General features: G+C 38.3%; 1 pseudogene; it reads right to left on the bottom strand.

The window, feature by feature from the left end:
* Positions 1-212: 212 nt before the first annotated feature.
* Positions 213-366, bottom strand: LOC130038561 (uncharacterized; annotated as a pseudogene).
* Between the last annotated feature and the right edge of the window lie 17150 nt (positions 367-17516).

The raw sequence follows: 17516 nt of genomic DNA, 5'->3' as shown, positions 1-17516 counted from the left end.
CTCAACATATTTCATTGGATACATTAGTTTTTATGAATTGAAAATAATCAAATAAAACTTTATTTGTTCTAGGCCATACTCCATGGTACTGATGTGGTGATCCTGATATCGTCCTCAGGGCAAGGCACGCACTTTAGCCCTTTGATCCATTTCTCCCACCCAGACTTCAGAAGGAATATGAAAGTAAAGGAACTGGAAGTTGGAAGGTAAACAGAGCATCCAGGAGAAGTGGGGAGTTTGCAGACCCCAAAGTGTAATTGAGAGCATTCAGACATCCCTGAGACTTGCTAGCACTATTGAATGTTTTCATCAAGCATATAAAAAATGATACTACACTTGATCTTAGCCAGAAGGCCGAGAAGCGATGTTGGCTGGAGTGATAGCACAGCAGTAGGGCATTTGCCTTGCACACAGCCGGTCCTCCCCTCTCGGAGAGCCTGGCAAGCTACCGAGAGGAAGTCTCACAATGGAGACGTTACTGGTCCTGCATCGAGCAAATCAATGAACAAAAGGAGGACAGTGTCAGTGTCATAAAAAATGATCAACTTGTGGATGTCGTGCAGATCACTAATTGTGGAATATCATTTACAATTTCCCTAAGTAGAACACAGCACTCTTGCAGTTAAAATTCTTATGCAGTTCCTCTCTATATGAACATGTCTCAACTAGCTGTTGAACATTTATGATATCCACATATAAAAAATATTTTAAAGTTACTTTCATACCTATGGACTGGGAATGGTGTGACTATCTCTGAAAAACATTCTTAGTTTAGAACAGTGACTATCAACACGAAAACTTCATGAAGCTTTTATTGTGAAGAATCAGCCCAAGAGATATCTAGTGGAAAATATTTGGGTAATTAAGAGGTAAGAGAAAACAGATTGCTTACACACTAGAAAATAAAGATATCAAACGTTAGACAATTAAAATAATGTTTAGTCATAGTAAACAGTAGAGTAAATCAGTGCTTAGTAATAGACATTTCTGTTTTGCTTGAATATTTTGAAATCATTTTATCTACCTTAACTCTCTCTCTCTCTTTTTACCTCTCTGTCTTTATCTCTGTGTGTGCTTCTCTCTGTCCCTCTCATTCCTGGAAAAATATATGGACAACCTTTAATCTTGAATAATTTAGCATCAAACCTATTACCAAATCTGAATGGTTATAGATATTATTCAGGAGATTTTTGACTAAGATTATAAAATTATGACCCAGAAGAAAAATTAAATGAAACCTTAATAAAAATCTCATGTAATATCAAAATAACTATTTTTGAAATAATGACTAGACCTTAATTATTAGTGACAATTTAATGTGATATGAACATGCTTACTTATTTAAGTTTTTTGCATAATTTATAATCTTTTAATTTTAGTCACTGTGATTTATAATACTGTCAATGACAGGGCTTCATGCATACAGTATTCTAACACCACACTCCCCACCACCAGAGTGTCCATTTGCTTATTCCATTCTACAGCTGTATCATGTACCACCCCATCCAAATCCTTGCCCCATTTACCTCACCATGGTAAGCTTAGTTCTCAGACCGCTGTATTGGCCATTTGTTATTTTCTTACTATGCTTCTCTATATCCTACACAGGCAAGAGATCATGATCCGTCTCTCTTCTTCTGGCTGACTAAACTCAGCATGATACCTCCAGTTATATTCACATAGCAGCAAAGTGCATGATTTCTTCTTTTCTTATAACAGAGTAGTATTCCATTGTTATACATACCATAGTTTCTTTATCCAGTCACCTGTTCTTGGACTTTTGGATTGTTGCCATATTTTGGTTATTGGTAATAGTGTATCATAGTGTATCAGTAAACATGGGAGCACAAATGTCTCCTCTGAATAGTTTTTGGGATTGATGCAAAGAAGACTTAAGGGGACCATATGGAATATCAGGGATCGTGCCTTGAGGTGACCACATGCATGGCAAACATTCTACCCACTGCACTGTATCTCTAGTCCCTAGATTTTAAAAATATTTATTATTAATAATATGCACCCAAAACTAATTAAGTACTATTGCACAATGTTACTGCAGTTAAAAAATTCAGTTTTCGAAATAAAAAGAAATAAAGTATCATTGCATTGGTCAGAAATCTCCAGAGAAACATATATAATAGAATATCAGGATAAAATAAAGTGTTCTTGATGCATTGCCTCATGAGAACCTAAAGAGGCTGTTAAGTTCCATGTTCTATACATGATTCAGCTTGAGTTCATAGCCTGAGGACAAAGGAAGCCTAGGTGTAAATTCCAGTTCAAATCAAAAATAGCCAGCTGTTCTAGCTCAAGACAGAGGGGAAAATTCTCATCTCCCTCACTTTGTTCTATTCAGGCTTCTACATATCAGCTAATGTCCACTTCAGGGAGAACCGTCCAGTTTATTCAGTCCTTTGAACCCAATGTTGATTCCATGTGAAAACACTTTCATAGACATCAAGAAATAACATTTAGCTATATATATATGTATATATATATACACAAATATATATATATATACTCTATTATCTGGTGAATTTGTTAGGTAAAATTAACTATTCCACTCTTTTTTAAAACTATATATAGGTTTATATCTCTCAAATTTTTAAAAGTTTGGTCTGGGAATCTGTAGCACTATAGCACTGTCCTCCCGTTGTTCATAGATTTTCTCGAGCGGGCATCAGTAATGACTCACAACAAATTGTGAGACTTTTTGTTACTGTTTTTGGCAAATCAAATAAGTCATAGGGAGCTTGCCATGCTTTGCCTTGTGGGCAAGATACTCTCGGTAGCTTGCTGGGCTCTCTGAGAGAGGTGGAGGAATCAAACCTGGGTCATCTGCATGCAAGGCAAAAGCCCTACCCACTGTGCTATCACTCCAGCCCTTTCTACAAACCAGGAAAGATTTTATTCTTTTCTTTCATTTTCTCTCCTGAAGTTAATGAGGATTTAATACTTTCTTATATATGTAAAAGTATACGTACACTAAACTTGATAAAGAGGTCATTTAAAAATTATAGCCTCAGCTTTTTCCACTCTGAAGATGCCCTTGTTTCCTCAACATGAATCACACTCTTTCTTCTCCCGCATATTTTTAAATCAAATAATTTTGCCTCAAGAAAAATATATATAGGCTCTACCTGAATGCTTTCCAATATAGTAAATTAATTTTATTGCACATACAAATGTGCATACATTATCATAAAGTAAAGTAAAGGCCCCCCCGTTGATCATCGATTTGCTTGAGTGGGCCCAGTAACGTCTCCATTGGAGACTTTGTTGTTACTGTGTTTGGCATATCGAATACGTCACGGGGAGCTTGCTAGGCTCTGCCGAGTGGGTGAGATACTCTCGGTAGCTTGCCGGGCTCTCCGAGAGGGGTGGAGGAATCGAACTCGGGTCGGCCATGTTGGCTGCGTGCAAGGCAAACGCCCTATCATACATACAATATTACCTGAGATGGTTACTTTTTCTTCTCACTAATTGATGATCTGAAAAAAATGCATTTTAAAGAAATCAGACTATAGCACTCAGAGACTTTTGCTATAAGAAGCCAAGTAGCTTATTTTCTTCCATAACCAATATAGCTTAGTTCATAGTAGTGATTATTTTTTACTTACTGACTTAAAGCCCAGAAAGTTCTTCAAAGCTAAAAATGAGAATGAGGGACTTTGGGGTATTAAAAATAATACATATATTTATGTATAAAGTGAACAAATAGTATGTATATTCTAGGTAATCAACCAACTAGATAATTGTCATAAATTTTCTATAAACAATTTTGACAAAGCACTTCTTCATACATTTTTCAAATCCAAGTTGTCCTGACTTTTACTAGCAAACTTTTCTTCACTTGTAAAGCACTGACCATTTTCTCCAGATTTCATTGCTCACAATAGGAGGCAGAAAAGAAGGACCCACATCTGTGTCTCTAAACTAGATTCACTTATTTCACTGTGTGCAGCACAGGTGGAAAAACAGGGACAGTTGTAATTCACTACTAACTGTATTCTCTGATTAGCATTAGCGAATTACCCCAGTTTTAAATAGTAAATGATATACTGTTCATCCCTAATAGGAGGTTTCCTATATAAGCTATAGAATTGATTTTACAGTGTCATAAAATTTGATTTGTGCCATTATTTGTCAAACATGAAATGGCAATATTTAATTTGAAAACAAGAATTAACACCTCCTCAAGTCCATTGAGTCACATTACATCAGATATTTCTGAAAGAAAAGCATGCTCCTGGGAGATAAAAAATGGTTTCCTCTTTAACTTGAAAAAATAAATGTCAAGGTTTAACACAATTTCTAAAAAAAGTTATAATGAACATGGTACTAAAGATGGCTACTATCCTAGTACTAGGTAGGAGAAGGGACATCTAATGGTGAGATTGCATAACCTGTTTTTGTCAATACTTTAGTTTCTATGTGAGAAGGTGAATTCTTTGAAAGGAAACAACAACAAAAAATAAAAATAAAATGTATCTCTTTAAAACATAAAAGCTTGTGGGCACCAGGACTATTATTCCGAACCACAGAGGGGTGCTGAACTGGGCAGTTCCATCCCAGTTCCCAGTCAGCCCTTGGCCCCAGAAGTCACGCCCTCAACCTGCCCCCAGTGCCATCTCCACAACACCCTGAGAATTCTCCAGGCCCCATACCAAGCCAATATCGCCAGGAGGTCCCAGATGGGCCAGGCTCCGGAATGTGGACACCAGGACTATTCTTCTGAACTGTGCAGTTGCATATACAAAGTGTTATACAAAGTGAGCAATAGAAAGTAAATTATCTAGCATCTGTCCCTGAAGGCAGGCTTGAATGGTGGTGGGAAAATTTGAGCAAAATATAATGCCCAACCAAAATGCATCTGGACTGTGCATTAAACTACAGTGCCATGCTGCCCCAGGAGGGGAAGGGCATTTGTCCCTCTGCCTTTTTCCCCTGGTGACGGCGACACGGTGGCCACTGTCTCTCAGAGCCTAACGGACAGCCAGGTATGAGAATTGCAGTGATGAGTACATGGGGCCTCATGTTATAGGGGGTGGAAACAGCCCTGCTCCCTGCCCTGACAAGGTCCCAAGTTGCCCCCCCACGAACGTCTCCTCTGGCTCCTGAACGACCATGATCCCAGAGGCACACAAACCAATCTCAGAACCAAGCGGCTTTTGGCAGTTATCCCTCCAGATTTATTACTAGAATATCACAAATCCAAAATCACATGGCCGCAACAGCAGCCACAAAACATCATATGCGCTTCATAATCAGCAATAGAAGACAATTTATCTAACGATTCCTTTTTGGCAGGTCTGATTGTTGGGGAAAATTCCAAATAATAATGGTGGGTCTTTGGCCGTAATATTGAATGTAATCAACATAGAGCGAGAATAAAGTGGAAATCTGCCACACAGACAGGGGGAGGGGTGGGAGGTATACTGGGGTTCTTGGTGGTGGAAAATGTACACTGGTGATGAATGGGTGTTTGATCATTGTATGACCAATCAAGACTTAAACTGAAAGGCTTTGTGACTGTTCTCATGGTGATTCAATAAATAAAAAAATTTAACAAAATAAAGGCTTATCTAAATCAATAGACCTTGAAATGTTTCCTATAACTGATGAAACTACTTTGTAAGCATCTAAAAATATCTGAAAATAGTTAAAATTATGTTAATAAATTTTCAAATATTACTCACATTTTCTAAGACTCAGAATACCAAAGAAGAAGAAAAAATCATATCTATATAGGGATAGCAGAAATAGTACAGGGTTTGCATGCAGAAAACCCTGACTCAATCCCTGGCACTGTGTTTGGTCCTCCAAAAATTACTTGGGGTGATCCCTAAATTCACATCCAGGAGTAAGCCCTGAATATAGCTGGGTGTGACCCCCCCCCAAACCAAAAAACGTCACGTTTATGTAAACAATTGAAGAAAAAACCTAATAATTAGCTCCCTAGAAATCAGCATTGATAGTTTGATTTATGCTCCAATTTTGTCATCATAGAGTAAGATTATTTTTATATGGAACCCAGGACAGGATCAGGAATGAACCCCTTGGCCCCTCTCTACCTGTTACCCTCCCTCTGCCTCTTCTTGCTTTCCCCCTTTAGATTATTTATTTCACTATCCTTAGTTCTACAGTCCAAGTTCCAGGGTAATCCAAGTTTCCCCCATTGATTGTTTGTTTTCCCTTGTTTTGCTGTTCTATGTACCACAGATAAGTGAGTTCATCTGCTATCTGTATGTCTTCTGAATTACTTAACTCCACCTAATATCTTCTTTATCAAACTGAAAGAATTTTCCTATTTCCCACTGAGTTATTTGTATTAATGGATGGGTTTTTGTTGAAATCATATTTTCTTTCCTTTTTTGTTTTTACATATGATAAATAACATGGATTAAATTTTGAAAACAAGCTAGACCAACTTTACATTTATAGATAAACTTATTTACTTTTCTTGTGTCCAACATCATAATTTTGGGTTTCGAGTTTCCAAATTTCATAAAATGTGTCGATATGTGGCATTCTCTTCTTTCTGATGATAATGTAATGCTGACCTCATAGAATAAGTTCTATAGTATTTTTTCTTAAAAATTAAATGTTATACAAAAGATACGTAAATGGGTAAAAAATATTTACTAAGTGGTAGAATTTACCAATAAAAAAATTTTATATTAGACTAATCAAGAGAATGTATGTAATTCTAATTTATTATTTTAAAACAATGAACTATTTCATTTATCTAATTTTTCTTGAGTAAGTTGTGATGGTTTCTGTCCTTAAAAGATTTTTTTTCTTTTCATTAAAGTTATTGAATTTGGGCCGGAGCGATAGTACAGCAGGTAGGGCATTTGCCTTGCACACGGTCAACCCAGGCCCAAGCACCGCCAGGCCAGGCCCAAGCACCGCCAGGAATAATTCCTGAGTGCAGAGCCAGGAGTAACCCCTGAGTATCGCTTGGTGTAACCCAAAAAGCCAAGAGAAAAAAGTTATAGAATTTATTTTGTGGAGATTATTTACATTTATTAGAATCCTTAATTATCTATCCTTGCATATTGTTTTGGCTGAATTAAAATCATTGCTATAAAATACTCAATAATTTGATGTTTATTTGAATAATTATGCCTAAATTTAATCTAGGTATGTTACAAATACCCCAACAATACTTCCTGAGTTAAATTTTGCTACCTAATACTTTTAGTATTTGGAGATCATAACATTAAATACCCACTGTATGCTTTCACCTTACAATGTCTCATCTAACAAATGCTGCTGGGAAAAACATGCAAAACTAATTAACTCCTATTTTTTTAATTATTACTATTAAATCACCATGATATACACAGTTACAAAGTTGTTCATAATTTTCAGTCATACAATGTTCCAACACCTAAGTTATTGAATCTATTGAATTTTTTGTTCTCTTTCTCTCTCTCCCTCTTCCGCTCTCTAAAGAGAACTTATCTGCTCATAGAATTTTCTAAATATTTGTATCCCTAGCATTCATAATGATACCACTTTTCTCATTCCTCATAGTTATATAGCACTGTAGCACTGTCCTCCCATTGTTCATCTATTTGCTCGAGCGGACACCAGTAATGTCTCCATTTTGAGACTCATTGTTACTGTTTTGGGCATATTGAATATGCCATAGGGAGCTTTCCAGGCTCTGCCATAAAAGCGGGATATTCTCAGTAGCTTGCCGGGTTCTCTGAGAGGGCAAAGGAACCAAACCCGGGTCAGCTGCATGCAAGGCAAATGCCCTACCTGCTGTGCTATCGCTCCAGTCCTCATAGTTATATCAAAGTATAATCATATTATAGTTTATAACATGCATCTCTTCTCTTTTCTCCTTCAACAGGCTAGCTAGAGGTGTATTGATTTCATTAATACCCTCAAATGATTTTTGGATCCAGAGAGACAGTAAGATGGTTAAAGTGCTTCCTTGTTTATTACCAATTTGGTTTGATCCCCAAGCACTACAGGAGTGATCAATGAGCACAGAGTCAGGAATAATCCTTGAGCTCTGCTGTTTGTGGCCCCAAATACCTCCACCTTTCCCCCACACTGCCCCCCCCCCACACACACAAAGAATCAGGTTCTGATCTTACTGATGTTCTCAGTTTAATTTTTCTCAGTTTTTTTTTTAAGATAGCTTCACTGACTTATGCTTGGATGATTTACTATGTTCTTTTTTTTCTATTTAGTTTATGTTCTATTTCTTTTTTTTTTCTAGTTCTCTAGGGCGAAATCTAAGGTCATTTATTTGAGACCTTCCTTCTGTTTTGATATCAGCACTTAATGACATAAATTTACCCTAATATAAATTTACCTTAATTACTTCTCAAATATTTCCTTTTCCTTTTTTCTAGGTAAAATAAATTTACCCTAATTACTGTTCAAATATTTCCTTTTTCCTATTGTCTCTTTGATTCACAATTTAACTATGTCTCTGCCATTTACCTTTAAGACATCAAGATTTTCCTCATATATTTTCATAATTAGCTTCCACCCTAAAATTATTCACTCATATTTTTTATTCCCTTGTGTGCCATTTCTAAAGAATAGTGATTTCTAACTTATGACATTGTGCCTTTTCCCACTTCTTTGGTCATTAAATTCACATGTGCTCTTCAATGTCTAATTCAGACGTAACATCTTCTGGTAAAATCTTCCCAAATCTTGCCAGATAAAGTTTGTAGTTTCTCACTGGGTCAATAAATCCCTTTCCAAGCACTTGTCTAAAGGCTCACTGTCAAACTAGGATGCAATGATAAGTTTACAAATTTCTCCCTCCCCTTTTGACTCTGACTCCTGAGTACTGTGGTTGGTGAAAGTCTATGCAGACCTGTTGCTGCATAGCAGAACCCAGCCCAGGTCTGTTTCTTGACTGTATGAAAAAGTTGAATGGATGAAAGAGTACTGGACTCACTTAACTTTATGAGTTCCTCCACTCATCCCTCCAGTTCCTAGAATGCCTCAGCAACTGAAAACAAAGGGATGTTAATATTAAGAAAGGGAAGGCGACATAAATAAATTTCTTTGTGTGAGAGAAGCAGAGACATGAAGCAGGCCCTCTCAGGTATGGCAGGATGCCTGCTTTATGTCCTGGTTTACCCTGTGCCTGCAGAGCTGGGCTGGTGCTTATGGACCAGGCCCGCGGCTTACCTATGCAGATGGTAACCAGGCCTGCTGTGAGTGAGTGCCACAGACACAAAGCAGAACCACACAGGTGCTCCCCACTCCAGCTGTGGGAAAACCTCGGGGCTGGACATGAGGAAATGATGTCTATACCAGGCTTAGCCCCCCCTCAGTTTGTGTACACGTGTGTTTGTGAGGAGGGGGGTTGAAAGGAAGCAGCCTGGTTGGAGGGCATCAGCTACTAAAACTGTAGCACTCTGGCACTGTCCTCCCGTTGTTCATCGATTTGCTCAAGTGGGCACCAGTAACGCCTCCATTGTGAGACATGTTGTTACTCTTTTTGGCATATCAAATATGCCATGGGTAGCTTGCCAGGCTCTTCCGTGAGGGCGGAATACTCTTGGTAGCTTGCCGGCTCGCCGAGAGGGATGGAGGAATTGAATCTGGGTCGGCCGTGTGCAAGGCAAATGCCCTACCCGCTGTGCTATTCCTCCAGCTAACTAAAACTATAGTCACCAGGAAAGAAGAAGCAGCAGAATCCTTGCATCCAAGTGTGTCTGCATTAAAATGATGCATTTTAGTAATGGTTACGTATAAACTTGCCTGAGCTTCCCTAATTTCAATACTTGTCTGCCAATGACTAATTGAAAAGTCAGAAAAATATGTCCTTTTATAGGATCCACAAAACAGCAAAAGAAACTTCCTGAAGTATTTTGTGGCTTTTAAGCAATTCTCTTCTTAAAAATGAGATTTACAATATTGCATGTCTAAAGAGCTAAAATATTAGCTCTTTAGACATGAACCAGCAAATAGGGATGATATATAAATAGTTTTTGCAAATGAGTTCATTCTGTGAGTTCTGCTATATCCCTTAAAATGACTAAAATCCGTGCTTTTTATTATTCCATATTAGAAACACCATTTTAATTATAGAAGGTCCAGGATAGAATGAACAGAACAGGCACATTTCTGGTAATCTGGGATCAACCACTAAAAAGCATGCTTGGGGCTGGAGAGATGATATCAGGGATTAAGGAACCTGTCTTGTAAGTAACTGACCTCATCCCCAGGACCATATATGGCCCTTAGAGTATAATCTGGAGTGGCTCCTGAGAGCAGAGCCAGGAGTAGCCACTGAGCACCTCTGGATGTCACCTAAACATCCTCCTCAGATCCAAAAGTTAAAAAAGATGTCCACAGCAATGCAGAAATAGAGGACTTGGAGAGAAAACGTGGAACCTTTTATCTTCTTTTTAAAGCTATGTCTCCTACTGGTGCTAGAGAGTGAAGTGGGTAGGGCACTTGCCTTGCACACAGAGATCCAGGTTCAACCTCCAGCATCCCAGATGGTCCCCAGAGAACCACAGGGGTGATCCCTGAGCATAGAGCCAGGAATGAGTCCTGAGAATTGCTAGGTATAGCCCAAAAGCCAAAAATTAAAAAGAAGTAAAGCATAGCAAAAATATGTCATGTATAGTCCTCTGCCTAGCCAGCATTCTCCAAAAGGGGACATCTCCCTGATTTTTGCTCCAACAACTGAAGTGAGGGACTCATTCTAGTTCGTGTAAGGAAAAACTTTTAGCTCTTTAACTCAGGATTCAGATGAGAATAACTGGATCTATATTTTTAGCTTGGGAACTTAATAGAGTTTATCCTGGGTCCTTGTGCATGACAGAAAATGAAGAAGAAACTGTACACAGGGGCCTCAGTCCCTAGAGGGCCCTCTCTAAGGAGCCTGTGAGGCTCCCTGACCAGTGTGGCTGGTAGTCCAGCTGCTGCAAACCCTTTTGTGTGTGGTCCACGCTGGAGTTCCACAGAGTCAACCTAAATCTGTCTGCTCCTTCCTCTGAGCTCAGTGTTTGAAAGCTGAGAACACAGCTGTTGATTCCATGGGGGCATACCTTTCCACCAGTGTGCTAACATGTGAGGGCTGCATTTCTGAGAGCACTTGGAGGCCAGATCTGTCATCTGAGACTCAGAAAGAATGAGACCTAGGTTTGGAAGCAGCCCTACCCCAAAGCAGTTGGCAGCTGCCTTATACCCTACAAGGTAACTGTTAGTTTGCATGCAAAGAGCTTACTCTGGACTCTAAAGCATGAGAGGCAAGACTTTGCCAGTTTCCCCTAATCGACTGGCTACCCGCTCGTCAACATCTTTACCTTGCACTTGCAATCCCTCTGCATCATCCTCTTCCTCAAAGACTGTATTAATGTGTTGGGCCAGGAGATATGGTTAAGGTACCTGCCTTGCATGCTGCTGACCCCAGTTTGACCCTCAGAACTAGAACTCCTGAACACTGTCAGAAGAAAGCACTAAGCACTGAAAGGTATAGCCCAAACATTTTTTTAAAAAAAGTTTTATATTTCCTTTAACCCTTCTACTGATGCTTTTTCCTTAATTACTTTAACAACAGACTAATCTGGTACCAACATCTAAAAATAAAGCTGCTGTGGTATGATTTTCCATAAGGGGATTGAGAGGACCAATAAAAAATGTTTGACAAAGTGATATATTGCCAAATGTCCATTTTATTTATATTAGCCGAGGGAACATTTCCTGTAGTCTTACTTTATACCAGGTATCCTGCTAGGTCCTTGGAATACAGAGATGACTGGACTCTTGCCTTCAAGAAATACTGCTTATGATGCATTAAGTGAGAGACACCTAAGTGAATAAATATATTCCACTGTTGGATGAGCTCTGCTAAGGCTCCGCAGATGAGATTGTGGGTTCTGAGGAAGGATCTAGAGTGTAAATGGGGCAAAAAGATCACAAGGGCTGACATTGTCAGAAGACCCAACCGAGCTTGAGGGATAGCCTTGGTTCTGTCCCTGTGAACAGTTAGGAAAATTACTTCACCTCTAAGATCTTTTAGCTTTATTACCTGTGAATCAAAATAATTATAAAAATATTTTCAGGAGATAAGATAATGCTTATAAAAAACAACAGCATTTCTGACACCTGGTAATGTTCAGTAACTGACCTATCCATTCATTTCATCACTACTATTTCCTCTGCAGTCTGGATTAAGTTCTGACATATGCAGAGGTGGGGGAAGAAGGGCAGAGAGAAAATCTATGCTAAAGACAAGATATGAGAAGGCAGACAGTAACTTCCTACCTAGATAATAGAGAAGACCTACACTGTGTTTACGTGGAGCTGTCAGCCTACCTCATATTGCTGTAAAACCTACTTTTTTTTTTTAACCCAGTTGCTGATGGGGAAATTCTACACTGAGTAATCATTACAAGGTGAAGGGCAGAGGTAAGACTGGGATTGGTCCAGCCACTTGATCTGGCTCTCTGCCTTGGCAATGCCCCCTCTGCAATCCCTCTTCCTTGTGCACTTAGAATTTAAAGCAGAGACTGTGTTTCCTCATGTCACTGGCATGGCTGTGTCTGTCTCCTGGACAAGTGCCAGCTGCAAATGATTCCTAGTTTTCTCCTGCTACTTCCCATCTGCGTGTGTACCTATCTAGGCCTTTGTTTAACTAATAAGGAGTGTGTCCAGACCATAAGCAAACTGAAATGTAGACTCAGAGCCAAGACAAAGACTGTGGCTGATATAAAATACAGTGGTGAGTAAATATTCTGGATCTGATAAATGGGAAAGATTCAATGAATTTTTCTTTATTAATTTTTTCAATATAATGGGAAGCCAGGGATTGCTTGCAATGAATTTGTGAGAGTTGATTATAAAAAAATTAATTCTAGCGGGATAGACACAGAAAGATTGCATTCATCTGGGGAACATAAAGCAACAAAAAGGGAGACTAACACCCAGGAATGGCTGAGATTAGTACCAGGAATTTTGCTCCATGAATGGAAGGCCAGCCACACGTTCGAGGTGAAAAGGAAGCTCAGATAGAGAAGAGAGCACCAAATGAAGGGTGTTGTGAGGACCCTCCCAGGGTGGGAGAAGCATGCTAAAAGTAGTCGATAGACCAAACATGATTGCCACTCAAAGCCTCTCTTGCAAAACACAGTACCCAAAAGAAGAGAGAGAGAACAAGGGGGAATACCCTGCCACAGAGGCAGGACGGGATGGGGGGGGGGAATGGGGAGGGATGCTGGGACCCGTGGTGATGGATGACGGGCACTGGTGGAGGGATGGGCACTTGATCATTGTATAACTGAAACCCAAGCATAAAATTTGTAAGCCTATAACTGTACCTCATGGTGTTTCACTAATAAAAAAAAAAAAGGTGTAAAAAAAAAACATTAATTCTAGCAAGGTGGGAGAAAGACTGGTCTCTGACCCTCTGGGATGTAAGATGCTGGGAACCTGGGAACCACTCGTCATAATTGTCCCATAAGCAGTCCCTTTTCCAAGATCCTGAGATCCTGAACCAAAGAACATAGCTTCCTTCCTTCCTTCCTTCCTTCCTTCCTTCCTTCCTTCCTTCCTTCCTTCCTTTCTTCCTTCCACATTAATCTCATTCCCATTATCTCTAAAACCCTCCATAGCATTTTATTTAAGAAATACAAAAATGAGTAAAGTCGTCCTTCTCTCCAGGATCTGAGGGTCGGGTAATATATATTACTCCAATATCATAGACAAATTGACAAGACAAAAGTAAAATATCAGTCAATGTCAGTCAATGTTATTAAATATAAATCAGTGTTTGTCAAGTCATCTATATTAAGTGCAGTCAATGATTTACCAGCCACATACAAGGCATGTACTCTAAATTTTGTACTACCTCTTTAGTCCCCAGTAGTTTTTTTTTTTCAAAAAAGAATGAAGTAATTAGTCTATGATCTAACCCAAAATATGCAACTGGCTACCTAAATGAAAAGCTGAAAGTTGAAGGCAGATGCTTTACCAATTGGACATCCTGTCCAATAAAACACTGCCATGAGGATATATATACTCAGGGTATAAAAAATAATGTTTTTAGAATATTTTACAATTAATAAAATATACTTTTGTGTTAACTTCTGTATATAGACCTGTTATTAACATCTAGTCCATTTGAAATCATATTGTTTTAATGCCACAACTTCCAAATTATTAATATATTGGAATTTTAGTACCATCCATTGTAAATAAATTTCAAAGCATCTCTATTTTTCCTTAACGACAGATACACAATGTAACTTAAGCATGGTATATCAGAAAATCAGCTAATATCTAAAGAAAATACTGATCCCCTCCTCTCTCTTACTTTTTCTCTCTCACGCACACAAACATTCACATAATTTTAAATCTTCTATGTTGTTTAAAAGTGAATAATACTTCAGGCTTAGTGACCCCACAAAAAAAACCTGATCCTATAAAGTGAAAAATATGTGGATAGTCAGGAAAAACAGGGGCAGGGGCACAAACTTCAAAAAAGTTGGAAACACCCCATTTTTCAGTGTGTACACTACTCCTACTTTCCACACAATTTTCATCATTTTTTGCGGTTAAATCCTTAGCTTTCTATGAACAGACATTTGATGACACAGCAGAGCCAAATAAAGAGGGAAAGAAAGAGGTTTGAGAACTCAAAGCAAGTTATTTATTTATTAAACAGATGAGAATTCTGAGTCTTTTCTTCCTGGTTACTGATGTATTTTGAGGATTGATACTAACTGACTAGAGAGAAGATGAATATGCATTGTCTTGTAAGTTAACCTGCCTGTGTAATAAGGCATTTTAAAAGAAATAGCAAGGATAAGTTCATTCTTCCAGAGAAAAATGCTGAAATCTTGTTGGATATATTTTAAACTGTAGTATAAAGTCAATGAGGAGGAATAAAGAACAATTTTTTTTTTGCTTTTACTCCTGGCTCTGCACTCAAGAATTACTCCTGGTGGTGCTCAAAATGCCCTACCCGCTATGCTATTGCTCCAGCCCCTAAACAACAATTTTTTAAAAATCTACTAATCCTATCCAAAGATGTAGAGGAGGAAATGGACACTTCTTCACTGATGACCAAGTATTGCAGGTAAGCATATGAAAAAGTGTTATTGCTATCAGGGAAATGCAAATTAAAAGGGCAAGATGTCATGTCCTCATACCAGTGAGAATGACTTATATCATAAATTCCAGAAACAGTAAATGATGGTGGGAATGTGGTAATAAAAGAAATCTCATTGACTGGTGTGCAAAAGAATTCTCTCAGTGTTGGAACTTCTGCTTGGTTCTGCCAATTTGGAAAATGGTTCAGATTAAAAATTAAAGAGTTTCTGCATCACTCTCCAATTCTACTCCAGGGTTTTTACTTCAAGAATACCAAAAGATTAATTTGAAGGGCATATGCACACTTATGTTCCTGGAAGCATTTATCTACAATATTCAAGACCTGGAAACAAACCAAGGGCCCAAAAACCTATACGTGGATAAATAAGTTATGGCACATAGAGGCCAGAAATACAGTATTGAAAATAAGGCTCTTGCCTTGCATGTAACGAGTCCATGTTCTATTTCTGACATCACATATAATCTCGCCTGGAGTGATCCATTAGCTTAGAGCCAAAATTGTGCCCTAAACACTGCCAGGTGTGGCCCAAAATTTTAAAAATAAAATACAATCAAAGAAATTGTTGTGTGTAGATAGATACATACATACATGCGTACATACAAGCAACCATATATACTACTTAGCTATAAGATAAAACATAAATATTCTAGTTTTCTTCAACTTGGATGGAACTGGAGGTTGGTGAAATGTTGTTATTCAAAAGGGAAAAAAGACAAATATCAGATGATTTTGTTCACATATGTAGTGTAAAGGAGCAAAGAAAAAATAGATAAATTCCAATAAAAAATAAGCCCTGATGAGATCAGTAGAACTGGCAACTGAGGAGGTGAAGGAGGGGCAGGTTGCTGATGAACCTTGGGATAATGAAAGCTAATGATGGATGGATCATGACACTTTGACACTCTGGTGTGGAGATGATGCAGCAACACTGCAAATATAAAATAATACCAGTCCTATCATAAACCATGACACCTCAATAAAAACAACTTAGGGAAGAAAAGCTACAATGTTCCACTGGTGAAATTTTAGTAGCCCTAATCAAGTAGAAACAAATGAACAATCTCAAATTATACTCTAGTTTGTAGTCAGTAAAACAAAATAAGAAACAAAAAACTAGGAGCTGGAGTGATAGCACAGAGGGTAGGGCATTTGCCTGGCATGTAGCCGACCCAGGTTTGATTCCCAGCATCCCACATGGTCCCCTGAGCACTGCCAGGAGTAATTCCTGAGCGCAGAGCCAGAAGTAACCCCTGCGCATCACTGGGTATGACCCAAAAAGCAAAATAAAATTAAAAAATAAACTATACTTAAAGGTTTATGGAAAAGATTATCTGATAATGGCATGAGTGCAGAGAGACAATCTACTAAAAGGAATAGTACTGCTGAACAATCTGTAAGATAACTTCTTTTTTCTCTTCTACATACATTTTACGAACTCCCCCACTTCTACTGAGTCCTGTAGATTAGCTGTTATGAGCTTCAGATAGATGTGGCCAGTGTGAAGGAGAACGAGCAGAGGCAGATGAGAGAAAAATGCGGGCATAGTATTGACCTCTAACTCTGTCTGAATAGTAACCCCTCCATAGAAGTCTTAGCACTTGTCAAGTAGTCATCACACTGGAATCTCCTCTCTCTATTTCCACTATTTCTAGTAAGAACTTATAGCAGCTCAGCACTCTAATACTACTGCTGCTAACCTACCAAGGAGCTATGGTCCTTTCCCTTTTGATTTTCTATATCATGGCTCACACCCTGTAGTCCATTTCATAAACTCTTCTTGAATTTGCCTAATCTGAGTGTCCCATCTTGGCAACATATTAAATTATGCAGACAAATTTTCCAAACACAGTCTCACCAACTATAAATAAATAAGATTTCTATCAACCAGCAGTAGACAATTAAAATGGACTTTTGAAGATCTCAAAACTTAGCAAATTGTAATAAACTCTGTCTTGCAAATATTTTACATAATTTTTTCCAAATGATGTTAAATATAATGTATAATATTTTCTTTTGGAAAACCTAAATATTGCAAAAGTAACAAGTCTCCTTCTAAACTAGTCTGTGAAGCAAAAATATTAACATAACATTTCTAACATAAATTTGTTAAATGAAATATTTCAAGTCCATTCTAAAATGTCTATGATACATGTTTAGGAAGAAGGAGAAAGAGTCCTCAAAAGACAGATGAGATCCCGAGGAAGGAGGAATGACAATTTCTTCGATTATCAAGATATACTTGAAAGCTAAAATAATCGTGAAAGTGATGTATTTGCATAAAAGAGGATTAACTAATGAAGTGAGCCCAGAAGACAGTCCATGTACTAATGGTAAAGTAAAAGTAAGTAAAGGCCCTCCCGTTGTTCGTCGATTTGCCCGAGCGGGCCCAGTAACGTCTCCA

Source organism: Sorex fumeus, unplaced genomic scaffold (genome assembly GCF_029834395.1).
Source record: "Sorex fumeus unplaced genomic scaffold, SorFum_2.1 ptg000006l, whole genome shotgun sequence".
NCBI classification, from domain to species: domain Eukaryota; kingdom Metazoa; phylum Chordata; class Mammalia; order Eulipotyphla; family Soricidae; genus Sorex; species Sorex fumeus.
The sequence above is the reverse complement of the archived record's forward strand: the minus strand, read 5'-3'. Positions and strand labels throughout refer to the sequence as shown.